Genomic DNA, 22,760 nt, shown 5'->3' on the forward strand with positions numbered 1-22,760 from the left:
GCACAAGATGCACCAAGAGCCAGTGTCAGGCAAGATTGTATGCAGTACCCCGTTGGAGACTGCACCAGCCTGATCCTCTTGGCAATAGTTATTCACCCAACCTTTGGTATAAGCATGTACTATACAAGTTCGTAGAGTGACTGAGCCGCCAGGCTCATCTCAAGAGGGGTCAATGTGAGCTGTAGGGTTATCACACACAGATTCACAATGACAAATATCCAAACAAACACTTACACTCAAGGTTTCTTGATTAAACAATAATTAATTTGTCAGTTGAATAAGCCTCCTTTAGAAGGGATATGTAACACAATAATATACTTCAAAAATACACAATCTCAGTTTCAATAAATCAGTAGATACCCAGTGGGGGTGGCACACAGACACTTCGACACCCTGAGGTGACTTAAGTAACTAGGACACTGTGGACATTGATAAATCACTGGCACATTTAGAGCAATACTGAGATTATTGTCAAAAGGAAAAGAGGATGGAACAAAACAATGGTTAAAAAATATTCTTACGCAGGTAAGTAGTTTTTAAACCCTCCAATGCAAAGTAAACTAACCCTTTCCTGGGGAATAGTTTAAGCACAGAGTCAGAGGTAAGAAGAGTCTTTCAGGGAGCCAGGCAGCCAATAATAATTGAGCAAAAGTCTAGGTGAGCTGAAGCACTTATGTTAGGAAAAACGTCTTGCACAACGTTTTACAAGTCTTTGTAGAAAATTCAATCAGTGTAGGGCCACAAGCTGGGAGGCTTGTGAGCGGCAAAGCTGCAAGCAACTCTGCAAGGGCAACCAAGACTATCTGAAATGAGAGCTAGCAAGGCTACACAACAAGAGGCAAGTTCCCTTAGTTTTACAGTAGCTTTGACATGGGGGGATAAGGCGACACACCCCCCCACAATTTTAAGTGGGGGGGAATAATGGCAAATGCCCCCCCCAGAATCTCTTGTTGTGCACAGACAGTGCACTGCCACTGTCTGCTACATATAATTCCTTGCTCAGCCAGGGCCATCATGAGGGGGGGGGGGGGGGGGTGCAGGAGGGGCAAACTGCCCCAGGTCGCGCACTTGAGGGGTGGAGGAGGGGGGGGGCCTCGCGGCACATTCAATGACTGACCGTCAAATCCACGCCTAGGGAACGCTGTCTAATGGAGTTCTAGCAATGCTGAGCGAGCTTAACCTCTATTGGACAGTGGCCCATCTTTTGGCTACACAGATTAATATCCACGATAACTAGGGCGGTAGAAACTAAAAGACTCAGAGCTTGTATATTGTGACTGAGGTGACAACACACACAATAACACACTAAAACGCATACACATACACACGGGCACGCTGTGGGAGTTAGACCGTCAGGATGGTGTAGATTTTACTAATCGATTACGGAACATCTTTTTCAGAAGGAGCAGTGACTCCTATTAAGCTAAAGAACCAGAAGAACAAGTTACTTACCAACTGGTAACGTTCTTTCGATTGGATGTTCCTCCAACTTATTCCTCATCTTAGATGTATTCCATCCAGCTTCAGCTGCTTCGGAATTTATTTCCAGCAGGGGGCGCTGTGCGTCAATGTCATCGAGTCGATGGTCCCTCGAAGGCCGTCATCGAGGGTGACGTCATTGTGTGTATAAGTAGCATGCGCGGGGGCCGTTGGCCTCAGTTCTGTTTTCCCCATCAATTATTGATTTTTCACTGTGTAGACTGTGCCGGCAGACGGGTATTTGCCTTGCGTAAGTTAGAGTGGCAATAGCTCGGAAAAATCTACAGAGGTATAGGATGGGAGGGCGATGAGGACTACGTTGGAGGAACATCCAATCGAAAGAACGTTACCAGTTGGTAAGTAACTTGTTCTTCGAGTGGATTGTGTCCTCCAACGTATTCCTCATCTTAGATAGACTCCCAAAGCAGTATGGACAATTTCTCTGGAGGAGGGATCAGATTTTTTCGATACCCTTAGATGAATGAATATTGTACTGCTTTACCAAAATTCAGCTCCTTAGACTGGGAAGCATCCAGGCTATAGAATTTTGAAAAAGTATGCAGCGAGGACCAAGTTGCTGCTTCACAAATGGACCTTATAGGAACTCCACTTTGTAGGGCTGTCGAAGAGGCGATGCCCCTGGTAGAGTGAGCTCTTAGACCTTCTGGTGGGTCTTTTTGTGCTCATCTGTATCATTCTGAAATACAAAGCACAATCCAGCGTGATATTGTTTGCTTTGTCACTGACTGACCCAACTTCTTTCCTGTGTAGCCAATAAACAGTTGATTGTCCACTCTAAGCTTAGAAAGCCTAGAGATGTAAAAGCTTAAAGCTCTTTTTAGATCCAACCTGTGTAATCTTTCCTCCTCCTTACTAGGATGAGGCGGAGGATAGAATGCGTGTAAGACAATTCTTTGACTTAAATGAAAATCAGACACCACTTTTGGTAAAAATGAGGGGTTAACCCTCAACACAACTCTGTCCTTATGGAACATAGTATAGGGTGGCCCAGAAGACAGTGCCTGCAATTCGCTCACTCTTCTTGCATATGCAACTAGGAAAGCAGTTTTCCATGTCAGTAATCTTAATGGACAAGTGTGCATAGGCTCAAAAGGAGCACACTGTAACGCTCACCTGATTCTCGCAGAGGCGCCGGTCTTGACTGGGCGACTACCGTATCTTCAAAGGTGATGTGTAGCACCCGGTTGGCTCTTTGGGCTGGACCTCTGTGCACTGTATGCCTGACGTGTAGAGTAAGATGTCTGCAGATAGAAAATATGGGGTTAATGAACTGGGGTTATTGGGGTGTCCCTATCTCTTTCCTCTTCTCCTCTCCTGTAGACCCCCAAAGGTTAACGCTCTCACCTTAGGTAAGTGAATGCCAAGCTCTCCATCTGCCTCGGGGCAGGGTGCTGTAACCAGTTTCTTCACTGGGTAGGTAGCGCAGGCCTCTTGACTTCAGAGGACTGCTGTCCGTCGTTTACTGCACGAACGGTAAGTTTCGAGTCATTCAAATGTCTTTAAAGTCTTTAGTAATGATGTCTCTTGTTTTGCAGGGTTCCGGCGATGGCGGATGACGGGCTGAAGTGAGTTGAAGATGGAGCCCGTGTGATGAATAGAAGCGCCTGGAAGCACGTAAGTAAGCGCTTGTTGCCTGCTTCACGATGCGCTCTAACTGTCTTTTTATTTTGCAGGTACGAGTTCGGAGCGGCTGCAGGGTGCCGGAATACCCACTGGATTAGATGTGGAAAGGAGTAATGGCACGTGAGTATTAAAGTTCCCCAATGTCTTTAAACGCACCTTGTTTTGTCTTTCAGATGCAGGATGCAGCGCCGAAGGCCTCCGGAGCGTGCAAAGAGATGGTAAGCTTTTGTCTTTCAGATGCCGGAATGCAGTGCGAAGACTTCCGGAGCGCACGAAGAGTAGGTAAGCCTTTGCCTTTCAGATGCCGGAATGCTAACCTGTTCTTTCTTGTCTTAATAGGTGTTGCTGAAGACTGGATTCAGGATGGTAAGCCTTTTTCCTTAGGCCCAGGACCGGATGCAGAAGACACGATGAGCGTTCTGCTGCAGAGGTTGCAGAATAACGCAAAGCAAGATTCATCCACCGGGTGTGGTTTAAATAGCCTCCTGTAGTGCTTAGGTGTCTCCTTCCACAGCCACGCCTAAGTAAGAAAAGAGTTCCTGGTAAGAAAAGAGTTCCTGCCTTCCAGAAGAGTTCCAGTGTTCTGAATCTAGGGAGTGGCTCCAGCCCCACCCAACAGGAAAAGTAGTTCCAAACAGAAGAGGATCAGAGGCTCAACTGGCAGGCAAGTAAGCAGCATGGTCTGCTGCAGGTAAGTCCACCCAAGCATTATGAGCCCGACGCTTCCAGCGCTGGGACTGGGCATATTTATGAGCCTGGTGCCACTGGCGCCAGGACTGGGTCCAAAAGGTCCCAATTGGGACTGGTTGGCACTCGGAACCTGGGTTATGGATCTGCTTCCAAGGGAGTTGGGAAAACCCTGACCTTTTGGAAGCAGAGATCATGACCCACACATTAAGAATTTTAGGACTGCCGCAAGATAACCTTTAATGATTCCAGCATTTAGACCTCTATGTGCAAGGGACAGGAGGAAGGACAATACTTCCGGAATAGAACATAAAAAAGGATCGACATTCTTTTCTCTGCACCAGTTGCAAAACTTTTTCCAACAGCAATGGTTTGTGCTGGCCTTCTTGCCGAAAGCAACACCTCCATGACGTCATCTGAGAGGACCCAATCCGTGTATCTCAGCCTTTCTAGTACCAAGCGTGAAGGTTGAGCGTTTTGACCTCTGGATGGAGAACCTGACCCTCCATTTGAGAGAGAAGGTTCTCTCTCGCAGGAAGACGTACTGGGGACAGATGGACATGTCTAGAAGGTCCGGGTACCACGTTCTCCTGGCCCAATCTGGGGCAATTCGAATCATGCGGCTCCCGAAGCGCATCAGTTTCCTGATGACTTGAGGAATGACGGGAATCTGAGGGAACACGTATAATAGTGGGAAATTCCACTCCACTACGAACGCGTCCCCCAGGGCTCCTCTCGGGGGAAATTCCCTTGAGCAATACCTGTCGCACTTCCGGTTGATTCGGGTCGCAAATAGGTCTACTTGAGGGGTTCCCCAAAGGGCGAAGATCTCTTGAATGACTTCCTGAGCCAGTTCTCACTCGTGCTCTGCCTGCTCAGAGCATATGCCGTCATATTCTCCTCCCCGGCTAGGTGAACTGTCGTTAAAGAGATTCCTTCTTGAATTGCCCAATACCAGAGCTGCATTGCCTCTCTGCACAGAGGTAGTGACCATACACAACCTCTTGTTTAGATAATACATGGCCACTGTGTTGTCCGTCATTATCAGGACATTTTTTCCTCTGACAGATGACAGGAAAGCTTTCAGCGCTAGTCTGATTGCTCTCAGCTCCAGAGGGTTGATGTGTAGTTTGGACTCCGATGGAGACCAATGACCGCCGTTTGTCAGATCGTCGGCATGAGCTCTCCACCCCTTGACTGAGGCGTCCGTCACTACTGTGATCTCCGGCCATGGTTGCCAAAAAAAGGTCTCCTTTCAGCATATTCTCTGAACAAGTCCACCATAGAAGATCTTCACAAACCTTTTTCGGAATCTGGAGAAGATCCGCCATTCGACCCGAGAACTGGGACCATTGAGTCTTTAGAGCCCATTGAAGGGATCTCATTCTCAGACGTGCCTCTGGCACCAGAAAGATGCAGGATGCCATGAGGCCGAGTAACCTTAAGAAGTCATAGGCCTGAAGATTTTGGGCATTTTTGAATTTGGAAACCATCTGAAGAATGTCTTGAGCCCTCGACCAGGGAGACAAGCTCTTTCCCAGGGATGTGTCTAATACGGCTCCTATATATTGGAGCCGTTGAGAAGGTGTAATTTGTGACTTTTTGAAATTGAGGGAGAAGCCCAGTCTGTGGAGGAAGTGGCGGGTGACTTTCAGATGATCTAGTGCCTGTTCGGCAGAACGTGCTCTGATCAGCAAATCGTCCAGGTAGGGGTTGTTAGGCAGAATCCTGCGCAGTGCCCTTAGGGACCACTACACACAATTAAGACTACAGGTGGCAATACAAGTTTTACCTTTGGTACAAGCCTGTACTACTATGTCAGAGTGGTAGCAGTGGCGGTGCAGCCAGGCTTACCTCAAGAGTATATGAGCAATAGCAGAGATTACACAAAGGGATCACAATTACTGCGACTCAAGCAAACACGGACTCAAGGTTTCAGGTAAAAAATAAAAGTACATTTATTTTTAAACCATTAGTTATAAACACAACACTTCTATTAAACTCAAATAAAAACTACACGTTAGATATACTACAACTAACAAAAACACGTTACTGTGAATACGACTACGATCACTTTTTGACAGTTCGGTCTATTAAATAGACGCGTATCCGTGACATGAAACGCTACCGGGACAAAAACACATTTCGCACCTGAGATACCCAGAGGGAGTTGGAGGCAAAAATCACAGGCAATATTTTGGTTATGCAGGCAGAATCAAGAAACACTCAGACAGGAGTTCAAAAGTCAAAGGGCCGGAGCCAGGGTCGAAAGACACCGGGGCATGTTGCCGAAGATCACACAGTCAGACAGTTCACGATTCAACATAGCCAAAAGTACGTCGATATTGTCAATGGTCGGAAGCAAAAGTTATAAGGAGGGGGGAAGACCAGGGCAAGCCTTGGAAATGAAGAAAAGGGATTCACCCAGTTTCCTCAAGTAGAACACAGTACCTTGTTCCAATGGTGCAGCTGGTGCCCTGGCAGTTGTTCCCGATTGGTTTCCCGCAGACCCACGATTCCTGGAGCTTTGTTGTGAAGGAGGACAACTGAAGGGGGTCTGCACCACACAGGGATGAAGCCGGCAGCAGCGATGAGGAATAAAAGGTGCGCTCCTTAAAAATAGGAGAGGCTCTTCAGGTGGCTATCCGGACCACTACAGCAACGTGCAGCGATTTCGACCAAGGAAGAGGATACTCTGGCTGTGGAAGATGAGCTGGTTATCCCCACCAAGCTCAAGGGAAGAAGACTCCGGACTGGATCTTCTTCGAGTCGTCAAAAGGAAGGTAGCTCAGGACTGCAGCAGGGCTTCACCGGGATGGGGTAGTTGCAGCAGCTGTCGTTCTCTCCGCTTATCTTCGGTTCTTTGTAGTTCCAGTGGTGACACTGACCTCTAGCCCATGAGACCAGACTTTTATGCAGAAAACTCCCATTCACACAGCCTGGCTGTCAATCACCCAGCAGGGGGGTTGTCCAGCCCGGACAACTACCCTGGCCAATCATGACAAAGTGCGACTTGGGTTTCCTAGGATACCCTGTGCAGGGCGTGACTACACCGCTCCCGCACATTCAGCCCACCTAGACACCTGGGCGCCTTGAGGAGGGCTTCCGAGTAGAAGCCCGCCAAAAGACAGTGAACAAAGAAGGCGAACCTAGTTTGCTGCGCAAAGTAAAACACAAGAAGGACTTTAATAAAAAGAAATGGCCAATAAACCCAACCGGAACCAAAAGAAAGACGATTTGGTCAAGCGGGTTTATGTTCGAGGCTAATATAATAGCCAAGAACAGTACCACGTTTATCTAATATAATCGCGGTAGAAAATTTAGGGTAGATACCACTGCCACCAACCAAGTCTAAATGTTAAAAGAGCGAAACAAGGCTCTAGGAGGTACAGATAAAAAGGGATACAAGTTAACCCTTTCCAGTACTCCATGGAAGATGGGGTGTACTGGATCTGTGGTAGATTGACTAAGTAAAGTTAATGGTAACTTTACCCTTTTCTGGGGGACGTTAGTCACCTCAGAAATGGAGTCAAGGGAAGTCTCAAAGACAACCCTGTGTGACGGCACTGAAGGTGCCGTCTGACACAAAAAGAAGAGGGCTACTGAAGTGGTGTACTTCAGAGTCCACAATTACAAAAACAGGTGGAAACACATAGCAAAACACAGGTAAGAGTAGGGGAAAAGCTCTCACTCTTACCAAGTGGAAAAAAAACTCCAGAAGTCCAGCAAAGCTGCTGGGAGACTCACTAGGTGAGGGAAATTAGTCATAGATGAGAATTCTCTGTGACAGGGGTAGACATGAACCCCCCCCCCCCGCTCCTGAGATGCGCTGCCACCACTACCATCAGTTTGGTGAAGACCCTCGGGCAGAGGTCAATTCGAAAGGCAGGACTCAAAACTGATAGTGTGAGTCGCCAACTACTAACCTCAGGTATTTTCTGTGCTTGGAATTAGTCGGCACATGAAAATAAGCATCCTGGAGGTCAATGACACCAACCAATCCTGGAGTTGAAGGGCCTGAAGGATCTGAGAAAGGGTAACCATCTTGAACTTGTCCTTCCTGAGGAACTTGTTCAAGTTTCTTAAGTCCAGGATGGGTCTCAGTCCTCCGTCCTTTTTGGGAATCAAAAAATATGGGGAGTACCATCCCTGGTTCCTCTCCTCTGCAGGTACCGGTTCTAGAGCACCTTTCTTCAGCAGGGTTAAATCTTCCTGCTGTAGGTGCGGGTCTGAAAACTTCAAAGGGTGTCTCCCTGGTGGATTGCTTTGAGGTTGCGTTAGAAAAGGAAGGCAGTAACCATGGGCTATTATTTCTAGAGCCCAAACATCTGAAGTAATGGCTTGCCATTCTTGCAGATCCTGCGACAGCCTGCCTCCTACACGTGTCTTGTGATGTAAGTCCTCAAAGCGGTTTTGAGGCGGTTGCTGCAGCCGCTGATGGCAGAGAGGCTGTAGCTGGAGCTGGCTTTGCACGTTTTCCTGGTCCACCGCGAGTGGCTTTTCTCTGGCCCCTTTGACTGGCCATTCCTCTCACCTTTCCATATAAGGAGTAGTAACGATAGGATTGTCCCCTCCAAGATGGACTTCATTTTCTAGGAGAGGTGGAGGAGGAGTGTTAATGGGTCCTGAAGGCATCACAGGTCTTATAGTCTTGTCTTTCCCTTTTTCTGGCTGACCTTGCCGAACTGGAGGCTTCAGCATCGACGCCTTCGGGGTCGACGTCGACAAGGGCGTTGATGGCGTTGACGTAATACCCGTCTTTGACGGCTCCGGCTTCGAGGGCGTCGAGGCACTCTATGAAGACTTGCCCTTCGAGGTGTGTTCGGTCTCGGACGGCGTCGGTGACCTCGAGCGGTCGAATCGACTGGCTTTTCTCGCTCGGCGTCCTAGAAGGTTCTCTATCCTTCCTCTTTCGATCACCCGGGCTCGAGGGCGCACGAGTGTCGGAGCAATGACGCTCCTGGCTGGCTTCCGAGGAAGGCGTGGACTGAGGCTTCGCTTTCTCGAACACCTCCGTCATTTTGACCCTGAATGCTTCCCATTCTTCGGATAATTAATGTTTAGTGGGACATTTCATCCTTTTTGCGGATTAGGACGAGGTGGAGAGGGACCTGCGGCATCGCTTCTTCGATTTTTTCGTCGAAGACGACGAACGATGGGAATCGCTTTGGGACCTGGACCGAGCCTTTCGCGTCAAAGAGATTTCTCCTCACGAGACTTCGACTCGACGCTAGAGGCTTTACGGTCGGATTTACGACCTACCTGTAGTTTTCCCCTCCTCTCTCGCAAGGCCTTCCCTGTCATCGCCGGACATTTCGTACAGGCCTCCATGTCGTGGCCTTCTCCGAGGCACCACAAACACTCTCAGTGCAGGTCGGTGATCGACATTTTTGAAATACACAACTTCTCGGGTCGTGGTCGGCGTCGATGACAAGGACATATTTCTTATTTATTCTTCACAGAACTCGAGGTGCGCCGAATGTCTGAAGCAACGTATACTGCGGAAAAACGGAACGGAGGCCAACGGGCACCGCACGTGCTACTTATACACCCGATGACGTCACCCTCGACGGAGGCTTCGAGGGACCATTGACTTGACGACATTGATGCACGGCGCCCCCTGTCAAAAATATTTTCCATAGCAGCTAAAGCTGGATGGAATACATCTAAGATGAGGAATACGTTGGAGGACACAATCCACTCGAAAAAAAACGTACCTGCTGCTGGCCCTTGCACACCATGGTCAGAATCAGTGTTGCGGACCTTCCAAACCACACTCAGGTTTAAGGCGCATTTCTCCTTTTCTAAAGCACACTTGAAATGGGTAAAATATAAAAACTTACCATTTTCAAATGCACTATAACATGGAAAAATGATATGTTCTGCATGAACCCACAATAACACAGAAGAGTGATATTTACTGCATGAAACTACTACAAACGAGCATTGATAAAGCCAACAGATTTGGCTTTTGTGTAGCCATGGGATAGGCATTTGGCATGCACTGCCTGAATGGTGATACTTGACCATGATACAACGGCTGCAAAATGGTGTGAACACCTGGGCAAATGATACCAGTGCTTGGCAAACGCCTATGATACCTATACACAATCCAAAACTGTTGTCTTTGAGAGTGCTTGTTTTTCATACGACTTCAGTGCAAGGAAGAGATGCAAGGACACACACACACACTACTTCTAAATCAAGTGGCTGAAGGCACACTTGGTTAAGACACGTTCTATCACACCAGTAGCACAATTACAGCTGCAACTATTTTGTATTTCTATTATTATTAGGGTATTCATTGAGCACAGACCGTGCTTCGGCAAGCAACAAAGCACTTTACAAGTCTTAAGAGGAAGTACACACCGAGGAAAGCAGAGATTCAACAGGTCGGGGAGTGAAGAATGGGGGTGGGGGAGGTTAGGCAGTTTGGCAGCAATGGATATGCAAACGGGGAGGAAAAAGGAGGGAGCAGATCCCCCACTCTCAGGATAGGTGGGGAGTTGAGCCAATAACTCTCAGAAGACTGCTTAGAAATAACACTGTAAGACCCTCTACTGCACAATGTTTGGTGTTACTGTTTGATAGAGATTGCTCAAAGAGTTCTCATGAGGATATGTTTTGGTTGGGAAGATGCAGGTAGTGGGTTGGTATGGCGATAGGGATTATTAGCATGGGGTAGTCAATGGGTGAGTCAATAACCAAACGCCCCCCCACAAGCTGTGTCCTCTCCTGATATCCTATAGCTCTCCTATATGTAATGCATTGTAATCTTTTTGGCTCATAGGTGGCGCTTAGGCACCACCTAATAACCAAAACTAATAATGGGTGCCTCCTACCACTACTCTGAAACAGAGGGAAGAATCCACATATTTCATTAAGAACACTGATATTGAAATTAGATTTAGCCTTCCACCTTTGCAGCAAATCTGAAAATGTTAAATGTGCCTACTTCAAACCTCTCAGGCATCTCACCCTTTGATCCACTCTGAGAACAATCAAACATGCACTGGCCTAAGAATAAATATATTGACAGCCCAATACCTCTCAAAGACTTATAGGGATGTTGCAGAGTCTGTCAAGGGTTAATCAGAGCCCGATGTGAGACTGGCAGAGTCTATCCCAACCCTGCTGACCTCTCAGAAGCACAGACCCTTTGAGAAATGCCCTAATTTGTCCAGCGGTGGGGGAGCCAGCTTGCCCCCACGCTGTGCTCCACAGTGCAGAAAACCTCCCATGGCCATGCTAATCCCTATGGCAATTCCCACCCAGTTCCTGCCTACCCCCACCCAAAACACTTCCTCACTGGAACTCTGAGCTAACTTCAGTCAAGCCTTACCATCAAACATAGCCCTCAAAGCGTCTGCGAGTGGTTTCTCGAACGAGTCTTCTGAGAGTTAATGACTAATTGAAGTTGTAAACACACTACTGCTGTAATACAAATGTCTTGACCAGGTCTGCCTTCAGCCACTTGATTTTAAAGCACTGTGTGTCTTTCACTGAAGTCCTGTTAAAAACAAGCAATGACAAAGCCAACAGTTTAGGCTTGTGCATAAGTATTAGGCATTTGCCAGGCACTCAAACCATTTGCACCTGCTACCATCAACAACCAGTTAATACCAATATACCAGTGCCTTTTCCATGCCTATACAAACGCCCAAACTGTTAGCATTGTCAATGCTGGTTTTGCTTTGCCCTTGATTTACAGGATCAAGCATCAAGGGTAAAGCAAATCTACTACTTGGCTAAACTGAACCACATTGAATATAGGCTGCTCTAGTCAGTAATAACATTTATGGTGCATAGTCAGCCTGGACATACTTTGTTTTACTGGCTGGGAGTCCTTATATGTTAATAATGGCATATGTGGGTGCAGCCAGAATAGACATACATGGGAACAACCAGCATGAATATATTTTTTATATTAGCATATGTTGTGTGCAAAAATGGCATGACATGTATTGGAAACAGTTCTGGTGCATGGTTGGTGACTTGCAACTATTGGGTTTTTCCATGTGCTTCTGTAAAAAAACAATTCCATACTGTATGGATTTCTACCCAATTTTGCAAAGTAAGTGTAAAATGCATCGTTTTAACCCAATGTTTCAAACGTTTTCTTGGGAGAGACACACCCCTCAATGTGTCCTTGTTTGGTTTGGTCTCCCTCACTGTGCTTTGTCGATCCTGCATAATTGATGCAACATTTAAGCCTCTTCAGTTCAGTAATTCACCAGCTGCCATTTTACATCATCTATCTGTCACTGTTTATGATGTGCGTTTTAATGTGCACACAGGGGCAGGATGCACCACACTCCGTCATACCATCCTATATATCTTTATGCATATGATACAAAAGTTAGTCTGGCATAAACCTTTCTTCAGTACAGAAATCCAACTTTGCTGTAGTTGATTTGCAGTTGTAATAATAACTTTTTTGGGATCTTCCACATAAACGCAAGGGGAGATTTCTCGCGTCTGTTTGCGGCGGTGCCACCGCTGGCCCAGTGCAAAAAATGCCAAGGGGTCCTCACCCAATTCTTTTGCCCCGGGCCTCACCACACCTTGTGACAGCCCTGGCCGAGGCAGCTACTTGCTAATTCACTGACATGCAAAGATGAAAGTTCTGCTTGTGACGTGCCAGGCACCTGCACATATGACTCCAAGCACTGGCCGGGGCGAGAAACAAACTATAGGTGCCCTTGCGCAGTCTCCGGAGTCCAGTCACAGTGCTGCTGAGCGAGCAGGCTGACTGAGGCAGCGATGCCGCATGCTGAGTCTCAGGCTGGGCAGGGACGGTCACATCCTATTTGCTTTTGCAGCAGCGACCAGCGAGATTCAAGTGGTTGCAGTCTCACTTGCTGCTTGCTGGGCTGTCTGCTGTGGGCAGGGGTAGCACTGCAGCGGGGATTCTGGTGTGGGCAGGGGTATGCCTCTAGCAGGGATTTGGGTGTGGGCAGAGGTCAGTGGTTGTTCAATGGATAGGTGGACAAGTGTTTAATTTGAATCCACCTTTAAAAAATATAGACACTGCTTTTTATTTCTTCCACATTTGCCTATGTGTCTCCCGGCCTTCTCTGTCCCAGTTTTCTTCTATCCTGCCTCTTGTTCTCCCGCCCCTCTGTTTATGGGTGGGGTGACGAGTCTGGTCAGCTGCCTTAAAGGAGAACCGTCATACTCGTACCATAACCCACTGTGGCCCCATGCCACATCAGGGACCGGGTCACGGTGACCCGGTCACCCTGCAGCTACCCTGAAACGCAACAGGGGAACTGCAGCACAGTGTGGGCATTAGGGGAGGCGTGGTATTCTAATGATTACTGAAAAGCTTAGCAGTGGCTACTGGTTTAAGAGGTGCTCTGTGTGTCTTTTCAACACCCGTGAAACTACCAAGGCAAAGAGGCCAGCCGGTAATCTCACAGCAGCCCACTGGTTTGCACCCCTTACATTCTTTGGTGTGCACATGCACCACCTGTCAAAAGGCTGCCACCAGCCCATAACTGATGTGCATGCATAACGGGGGCCTAGAAAATGTCCAGGTTTCGAAGGCTCAGAACCACCCATGTCTCTTGTTCTAACCATTAATGGTCAACAATGGGAATCCCCAATGGTGGAAATTTGGGAGAGATTTGGAGGTTACCTACCTTTGTAATAAAAGCACACTGGTGGAAGGGAACTTCTAGCTGGAGGGATGTTGAAAAGAATACATTTTAGGACTAGAAACTATTTTTAAGTGTCTGAAATGAGGAAAGTGAACAGAGGCATGTGTGTTCTGCAACCTGGCAGAACTGCCACACTTATTCCGAAGCTTACTGCGCTACACAGGAAAATGTTTCACTGTAGCATGTAAGCTTTCCCAGGCTATGCCAAACTTTCTCGACAGTAGTAAGGAATTGCTTAGTGAAATAATCCCTGACAGTGGCCCTAAACCATTCCTTGCTTGAATGGAAGATTCTAGGAGTGACCTCGCAATGCTACCCACATCCAGCCAAGACTGAGCCAATCCTTAGAACGCTGGCATACCTCTGCTTTTGGGGTTCAGCATGTGCCGGGTTTGTCACCTCGGCTGAAAGAAGATGTGTTTGCTTGAAAGCAATAGTTCATTAATTACACGCTCCTATTCAGTGGTGTTGCTAGGTCTGGAAAAGACCCGGGGCTATGCTAATGTCTGAACTGTTGGGACTGGGGGCTAGCTAACCTTTTGGTTGTAGCTCCTGAGATTCTATCCGGGGCTACAACCAAAAGACCAGGGGCTATAGCCCCCTTAGCCCCCCCTAGCAACGCCTCTGCTCCTATTTCTTGTAAGGACATGAAGCAGCTTTGGGTGCCCTAATCAAAGCCTCTTTCACAAGCACAGTTTTCACCCGAGTGCCTTGATGTGGGGAAGTCTCCTTTCGAATTTGCTTGCAAATATTAAAGCAGATAGTGGGGTGACCATGAATTTTAAGCGGTCGTTACTCTGCTATGACACAAAAGTATAGTATAGTGTATGTTTCTTGACCTTGATTCAAGCTTCAACTTCGTTCCTGTATGTGGTCAAGGCGCTCCTCGGTTGGTGACTGCAATATACTTTATCCCATGTGCAATTCGCATGTGCTCTGATTAAAAACACACCGCTGTTGCAAAAGTGATTAACCTTTGGCACCCGAAACACCTGTGTTTGTGCTGTGGGTATTATCATGTTAAAACTCTCATTGGTCTGTCTTTTGTATCGCTTGCATCTGAAATTGCACGGATGAGCTGGGTGTCTCTCTTGAGCCACCTCGCCAATATTCACATTACACATTAGACTCTATCATGTCTGTGTGTGCAATATACATAAAGATATAATGGAACTGGTTGACATACAAACTTGAGGAGGATCATCGCCGGTTCCGGAAGCACCGCAAAACCAGTCTCTTTACTTCAGCTTTTTCTCCTCCTCTCCCCTGCTGACTTCCTGGCTGAAACTGCATTTATTACCTGGCGACCTTCCGATCTCGGGCCCAGGTCCTCTCCCCCACCAGTCTCACACCTGCACTAGCTTCTTGGCTACCCCAACACTTGGGGACTGTTTCTGTATCTCTACAGTCCCACTACCAGCACTTGACACCCGATGTCTGCACTTTCCCTTGCACTTGCCACCTGCTGGCCGTTTATTTTTATTTTATTGCTTATTCTATTATCCCATGTACTGCACTGTCCCCTCTCCCCTTACCCCCCGCACTCTCCCATTTCCCACTTCCCATGCACTTGCGTGAGCTGAATGACACCTGGCCTTGTATGATCGTTGTCTGTCTTACCTCTGTTCCCACTCCCTTGCCTTGTTGCGCCGGAAACACTTGTGTATAGGCACGTTATAAAGGCCATATCATATATCAACATTAGCAACAGAATTTATCACGCGTACAGAGCGTGCAAAATGAATTTGGTTTTTTTAACAGATGTGCGTGATCATCACTCACTACAAATAAATGGACCAATCATTTTACTCTGGTTTGTGTCTGTAGCAAAGTCCCCAAAGTGTCCCCTTTCCCCCCTCCCCAGACTTTATGTGTCTACTACGCCCCTGTCCTTTGGTTTGAAGAAAACTGGTTCCAGCTGGCATCTGTTCCTGTGTAGGTCTGCAGATCCTGCGGTTCCTGGGCCTCAGTCGTGGGGACAAGATGGAGGACGTCTGGTGACTCCTGCACTACGAATGGAAGGTTGGCGGCAGCAATGAGCAAACTTCAGATCAGAGGTACTTCGCGGTTGCGGCTCTCGCAAACAGCACCACTGCGGTTCTTGGATACCTTTATGGACTTTCCTCGCATCTGGGGTCCAGCACTCTGTTGAGGTTGCTCAGACTACCCTTGTTTACCTGTAGAATAGGGACGGCTTCTGCGGCACCCTTTCCTAGAAGGGTCTGCACCTCTTGCAGTAGGATTTGCAGGTGGTCCGGTGTCAGGCGTCTTGATCTTGGCGGTCTGAATTGGGGTGGTCGGGCAAATTCTATACAGTACTCGTGGGCGACCGTCTTCAGTACCCACTGGTCTGTTATCCCCTCCCATGCAGTAATGATAGATGTTTTACGCCCCCCCAAACGGGGTTGAATGGGAGGGGACCTCGATCCGCAGGTACTTTCTGGATAATCTGTGAGTGTCTCATGCTCGCTCTTGGCTGTTTCAAGAGCGTCGTCCACTGCCTTGCGAAACAGGTTGGTCTCCTCAATGGGTTTGTTAATCAGTGCTGCTTGGATGTCTGGCTTGAAACCGGAGTTCCTCAGCCATGCATGTCTTTTTAGCAAGGTACCTTGTGCCAGGGTTCTCCCTGCTGTCTCAGCAGCATCCTGAGTGCTTTTGTACAAATTCTCGTTCACCTGTTTGCCTTCGCAAGCGATGGCGAGCAACTTGGTCCTTGTAGGTTCTGGCACTTCCCGAAGGCCTACTTGTAGAAGGTTTCATTGGACGTCCGACTTCGTTGGCCAATAGCAAGGTGTTATTGGCTGTACGGGTGGTAAACGCAGCAGCCGTTGTTATTCTTTTCCTCAGTGCAAAAAGTCTTTTGGATTCCTTATCGGGTGGTGCTTCTCCTGTAAACAGGGGGAACACCAGCCTGTTTTCTAGTGGTGGTAACCACTAACAAATCCGGATTGGCATGACCCTTGATATAGGCAGGGTCGGTCGGAGAAGGCCTAAAGAGCTTCTCCACCCTAGGGTTCACCACCATGGTCTGGGCTGGCGTCAATAAAGAAGGTGCCAACCTCCTCTTGATTGAGTTCAACAAGGGGATGGCCTGACTGGCCGGAGGTTTTTCTTTGAGTATATCCTGCACGAAATCAGAATCTGGTAAGGCCTCTTGAGTGGCGATCTGAAAATGGTCAGCCGCCTTCTTCAAGATGGCGCTGAATGCCATCTGGTTGTCTACTGGGGAGGCTTGCCGGTGGAGGGGGGGATCTAACCACAGGACATCGGGGTCCTGGGTGGGAGTAGGGGACGCCCAGGGTTGAGCATCAACCTGACAGCTGTCCTCCCAATTGTCAATAAGAACCGTCTGATCATCCACACTGCAGTTTTCCAGAAAGGTGCCATCTTCACCCTGATCATAAGTGTCCATAACATCTTCATCTGTGAGGACACAAGTAAACTCCTCATGTGGATCATCCAAGGTCCTTTGAAACTTAGATACAGGAGTAGAAGGAAAGTCTTCGAGGTCTCTTGAGAGAGGGGAGGAAAGGGTTCATTTTCTTCCCCCTGGCGTCGAGATGTTTCCCCCAATGTGCCTGACAAGGGCACAAGGCTCAATATAGTCGTAGGGTTCGGGGTGCTGTGGCGTATCCTTTGACACGTGTCTCTCGGCCGTTCTTTGTGCTTCGCCGCCTCCTTCGACCACTCTTTCAGTCTAACTGTCGAAGTAATCTTTACGATGCTCTCAGCAATGGAAGGAGAATCCGGGTGGTCTACCAGCTGAACTGGAGGCTGAGAGATGGATTTTGCTGCCATCGGGACAACTGGAGGCTGAGTGGTAGATTTCGATGCCACCGGACGAACCGGGGGGTGAACCGCGGGCTGAGCAGTGGATTTCGTCGCCACCTGGGCCTTAAGCAAAGTCTGCGCGTCCTCCTGGAGCGCCTCAACGTCTGCATGTCTTAGTGCCCCTTACTTTGGATTGCCCAGTCGCAGTCCGCAACTGAGGTTGCGGGGAAGGCTGCTGATCATGACGATCCCATCGAAGATTTCGTAGGTTCCGTTGGCACTTTGGTACGCTTCGACATAGCCGCCGAAGCAGAACCGTGGGTTGTGCATTTGGTGTTATGATCGCGTGCGCCCCCTTCGCTGGGTGTTTTCCCCGTAGCGTGACTCGCGTCCGGCCTAGTGGGGTCGGGGACGGGCGTCGAGGACCCAGAGCCGTCCGCAGTTAGGTCAATGGCTTCCGACACAGAGGCCTGCTCATCGCTAGTTCCTCCGTCACTTTCGGCAGTTGCAACAGCGGGGGAAGAACATTCGGCTTGTGACATGCCGTAGGCCGCCCACCGCTTCAAGCAGCGCTCCTTAAGCATTTTAGGGCGCAGGAGACTACAGGCCGCGCAACTCACTTCTTTGTGGTCGAGAGGCAGACAATTGTACCACTGAGCGTGCTCGTCTTTCCAAGGATATTTGGCCCTGCACGAGGGACAAAATCTAAATGGCGTCTTTTTCCATAGCGAAATACAAGTAAAGCACTGACAAAACCCAGGGAGCAGAGAGGGTGAAAGAGGAAAGGCATACTTGTAAAGGATATGTCCACCGCGACCCCACTCTCCCTATTGTGTAGGCCGGCCAGAAGGCCTGGCCACTTGGACGACACGTCACCGGAATTCAACAGGCGTCGAATGTCTGCAGCAATCTTCGGTGTTGTTTCACAGGATTCAACAGTCGAAGTGACAAAGGGAACAACAACCAAGTCGATAATGACAATAACGCTAGCTCCATTTAAGAGCTCTGCATTATGGCGACCAGTAATCTAGGTGAAAAAAACAATCTGAGGGACCTCAGCATGTGAGGGATTCTGGTTACACTACACATCACGTTAGGGATAGTGTTACAGATACGACGACGTCCCCTTTCGAACCTCGAACAACAAGATGCAATACTCTGCGGTTACCACTGGATGTCGGACCTCATGCACAGCATGTAATTCTAAGCAGATGAACAAGCATCAGAAAGTAATAATCACAACAGTGTGCAGCGGCCAGGGTACCTGTATACTGGGTGACTCATTGTTATTCACAAACCCTATGATGTAGGTTTACAGGGCTACTTATCCATTTTCACGAACAATGAGTTGGAAGAGGACAATGCTGGGGACTGATACTAGCCATGCCTGCACACTTCTCCACTTAGCCTCTATGACATTGCTGCAGATTCTCTACTGTAATAACCATCAGGGTGGGTTGACATCAGTACAGTCACCAGCTCCAACATGGGGGCAAGGTCAGTGAAAAGGCCAATTTCACAGAGAAGTGCCCATCATGAGTGCTAAGTTATACAAGTGGAATGTGCTGCAGTGTTTGACAGGCAATTTAATAAGTTCAGTAATGATTTTGCCTGCTTTTGCCCATCAATTTACCATAGGAGGAAAGCAGGTTTGCAGGTTTTCTGTGGACAGATGATTAACATCTACCAAATGCCACTGATCATATGATAGCAAAACGTGAACGATGTGTTCGAAAGAAACACTTCAACATTTATTTTATTTCAAGACAAACATGTGTTATCTAGGATCGGTATCTGTAAATCACGCAGTGCACCCATCTCCCTAAATGAGTGGGAATTCCAGCTTTAACCCCAAATATGTTATCACTGTATGGAACAGCCATGACTGATGTGAAAACAGGGCGAGAATCTGCCCACCCAGATGTGTGGGCTTGCTATAAAATATTTAGGGACAGCCACTTATTTCCTAACAAATTAAACACTGGACACACCCCTTTTTGCTATTGTGTTGAACCCTTCCCGACATTTGGAGTTAAGTGAACTATTTCTGCTTCATTTACCTTGCTAAGCTCATCTGTTTTGGGGGCATTGATCAGTCCCTATGACTATCATTGCAGGATTGCCCCTGCCAGGTTTGGTGCAGGTCCTTATCATTGGGGGACTGGGGCAATTCCAGCAGCCATTCTTCAGATCATCGTTGGAGCAAAGACCCTTACGAAGGTGAGAAGCCAGCTGAAGACACAGAACTCGTCTTTGGAAGATAACCAGCAACCCTTTCTTCACTTTCCCGGCAAACCCTGTCTCTCTGCAGATCTGAATGACTGAAAAACAACCAGTCCCGACCTCTTCTCAAAGATCCAGCCACAGGAGGCGGTCTGCGTGTCCCAGTGTCATCCAGTGGGCTAGCCAGATGACCTTCCCGGGGGCTACTTTGCTGCAACTTTCGCCGTCCGGAGTTTCTCCTCAGTTTATGGAACAAGCAGCATTTATCTGAAATTGCCTTCCACAGCCATTTTGTCTCCGTCACAAGGGTCACCCCTTCCCCCATTTTCTTCAAGTGGCCTCGATGTTCACCGGCTTCGGATACTGGCTAGGTTTGTTGCTGGAGTAGTGGTGGTCCATTAGTTGGCAAGTCCTGGCTGTTCAGCTGCCAAGTGTCCAGAATCAGCCCATCGCAGCATGGAACTGCAAAGTAGCTGGACACAAAAACCCAACACCTAAGAGACCTGTGCACCAGATGCCCCTAGATTTCCATAAACCGAACCAAGGCAAAATTCCAGAAGGCCCAGTGAACTCAGGAACTCCTATGTTGGTTCCTGAGTTAATCACGAGTACAGGGAGAAAGTAAAGATCCCACCTCCCCCTACCCCCACCCTCTCCATAGGCCTGTATGGGCGCAAAGTCCCTTTCCCTTGCCTAGCCTTGAGCGGTGGGGTTCTGGTATGGTATCCTCCCCTGGGTCTCCCTTAAGGTGGTTTTGGTTTGGAAGGGGGTCTGTTAAGAACATTACTACTGTTCTTATTTAGTTTGGAACACTTACAAACTACCGTTTAGCTGCAGCAAACACTTGTTCAACTTTCTAAAGAGTCCCAGCCTCCTGAAAATACCTACTTTGGGACATGCGACTCTAGGGCACAGGCCCCTTTCTTTTCTAGCTAAGGAAAAGCTTTTAAAGAATAGTAAGTGAGGTTTCAGATTTTGTTCAGTGTTTCTAACTTCTTTACTTTCAAGCCTATTATCTCTCAAATTGTCGATTACTTACCTGTGTAAGGGTGCAGACGAAGGGGACTGACATAGCTGGCCTAGTTGTTGGCAAATACTTTTATTCTTCTTGAAAAAGAAAGAAAGGTTGATCTGTCGCTATTTTTAGGAGGGGTTTCCCTGTGAAAGGGTGCAGAAGGAGGAGAGTAAAGAGAAAACCTAACTTTCCCCAACTCTAAGAAGAGATTCCCTGCCTCAACTAAAACACGAAGGGTTCTGCCAGAATGTCTGTGTAAATCAATAGTCCATCGTCCTGCGTCAAAAACCCTACTTCTGTCCCTTACACTTAAAACTAGAGATAAAGTAGAACTTCTTAGTCCTGAAGAATGACTCCCTTCTTCTGGACTGGGGATAAAAGTTGACTTCTAGGTGTGACTTCTTCTTAGGGGAATGGCTTGCAGGTCAACATTGTCCTCCAACACAAAAAACAAAGTTCAAGCATAGTCCTTTGGTAGAGAGACTGCTCATCTTTTAACACTTTGTATCAGAAAGTCTTTTCAGCTTTGGTACCAGCAGAATGACTCCCTTCTTCTGGTCTCTTTTCGCTTGGTTGAACAATTCAACATCACCTGGGGGAAATTACTCCCCTCCCCTGGCCGCTGTCTCTGATTTCATAGTTCAACTCTTTCACTTTGAGGGTCTCTGAACCAGGCTTCCCAGTCTCCAGACTTGGTTCCCTACCCTACCAAGTACTGCCACAAGGAAGATGATTGTACTCCTCTTCTTTTGTGGGTACCGGTCTCAGACCAGTGTTTCTCTACTGCTTTGATTTGGCAGAACTGGTTCACTCTCCTGCCAGGTACTGCCACGAAGATCACTTGTAGGGATGTACTTTAGCGGGTGCGAGTCCGAGACCCGTATTTCTCCTCTTCTTTTTATTTGGGTACTTGGAGACCTTTCCTTATAAGTACTGCCATGAGGAAGATGACTTGTGGTGTCCTCTTGTTCCTGGGTCCTCGACCTTTCCCTGTTGGTCAGTGGCTTTACTAGACCACTAGCTAGAGGGAGAATCCCTCCAAGCTTCACAATTCTCTTCAGGGACCCATACCCTGCTTGTCCCCTCTTTGGATTTGAATGCCTCTTACTAGGCCTCATGATCCTTGCAGCATATTGATTAGGCTCCTCCCTTCTACCTATGTCCTAGCCGGTACGACTGTCTCAGTTACTTTTGGTGACTCCTGCGCATGGGGCTGGCTCTTCTGGGGACTGGTGTTGTCCTGCTCTGTGGTCATCAGCTTCTCACGTCTGCTTCTGTGACTACCAGCAATGTATGCATGGCTCTTGGACCTCACGGTCCACCTTCTTACAGAGACTACCTTTGCCTGGCCTCACGGTCAACTGACGCCCGGTCCAGGAGAGCCGCCTTCTGAAACTCGCTGGCTTCTTCTGCTCTCCGCCGTCTCTCGGCTCCCATGGCTCACAGCTTCCACGACTGCTGTTGCTCAGGGTCTGGCTTGACAACATAGTAAGTCCTTTAATTTCTATTGTAAGGGAACATGGAAGACTAGACTGCTCATTCAAGTTCTCAGCATTGCTCTTCCTTGTTCAGCACCTCCTCTTCGTCCCAGTACTTGTCCCTACTCTTCCTCTAATCAGTTTTATTAGGTTTTCGGACTTAGACATATATAGAAGTATGGGATAGGGAAATGGAAAGAATGGGATAGGAAGGTGTACAAGGTGTGGGTGGAGGGTAGTCATACCGGGTTCTCCCCAGATGTTCTCCTTTGCCCTCAGAAGGGAAGTCTCTTCCCATGTGATCCTCCTGCTGAGTACCACCCCAAGGGGACTATGAAGTAGCAGCCTCATCACCCTGGTGTCATGGGAATGGGCTCTTCCACTGGGAGAAGTGACATCTCCGGATTTGTTACATGGCCTTCTCCAATGGTGCTGGCTGACACAATCAAAAGGAAAATGGGACAAGAAATTAACATTTCCTTGTTTCCTTCCTATTCTGTGTTCAACCTTAAAACAGAAGAGTTGAAGATCAAGAATCCAGTGCATTACCCTTGGGTTGGTGTTTTTTCTATGAATGAGCAACGTAAGGGTTGAATGGCAAGCAATTAGTTTAAACTTCCCACCTCTGATGTAATATTTGAAGTATCCTATGGCCCATTGTATCGCTAAAGCTTCCAATTCAATAGTGGCATAATTTCTCCTCATGGGAATAGTTTCCAACTGATGAAACACACAGGATGTTCCACCCCATCATATTGCCCACATGATGCGAGGGTTGAGGGAGCTTTATAAATGGAAAAT

The 22,760-nt window shown here is 47.9% G+C and overlaps 1 protein-coding gene across 9 annotated transcripts in view; it reads right to left on the reverse strand.

Moving 5' to 3' along the window:
• The window catches only part of TNRC6B (trinucleotide repeat containing adaptor 6B), a 2,246,995-nt gene that overhangs the window by 356,175 nt on the left and 1,868,060 nt on the right, over nucleotides 1-22,760 (reverse strand). The window lies entirely within an intron of this gene.

Source organism: Ambystoma mexicanum, chromosome 3q, assembly GCF_040938575.1.
Source record: "Ambystoma mexicanum isolate Mex_15411 chromosome 3q, UKY_AmexF1_1, whole genome shotgun sequence".
Taxonomy (NCBI): domain Eukaryota; kingdom Metazoa; phylum Chordata; class Amphibia; order Caudata; family Ambystomatidae; genus Ambystoma; species Ambystoma mexicanum.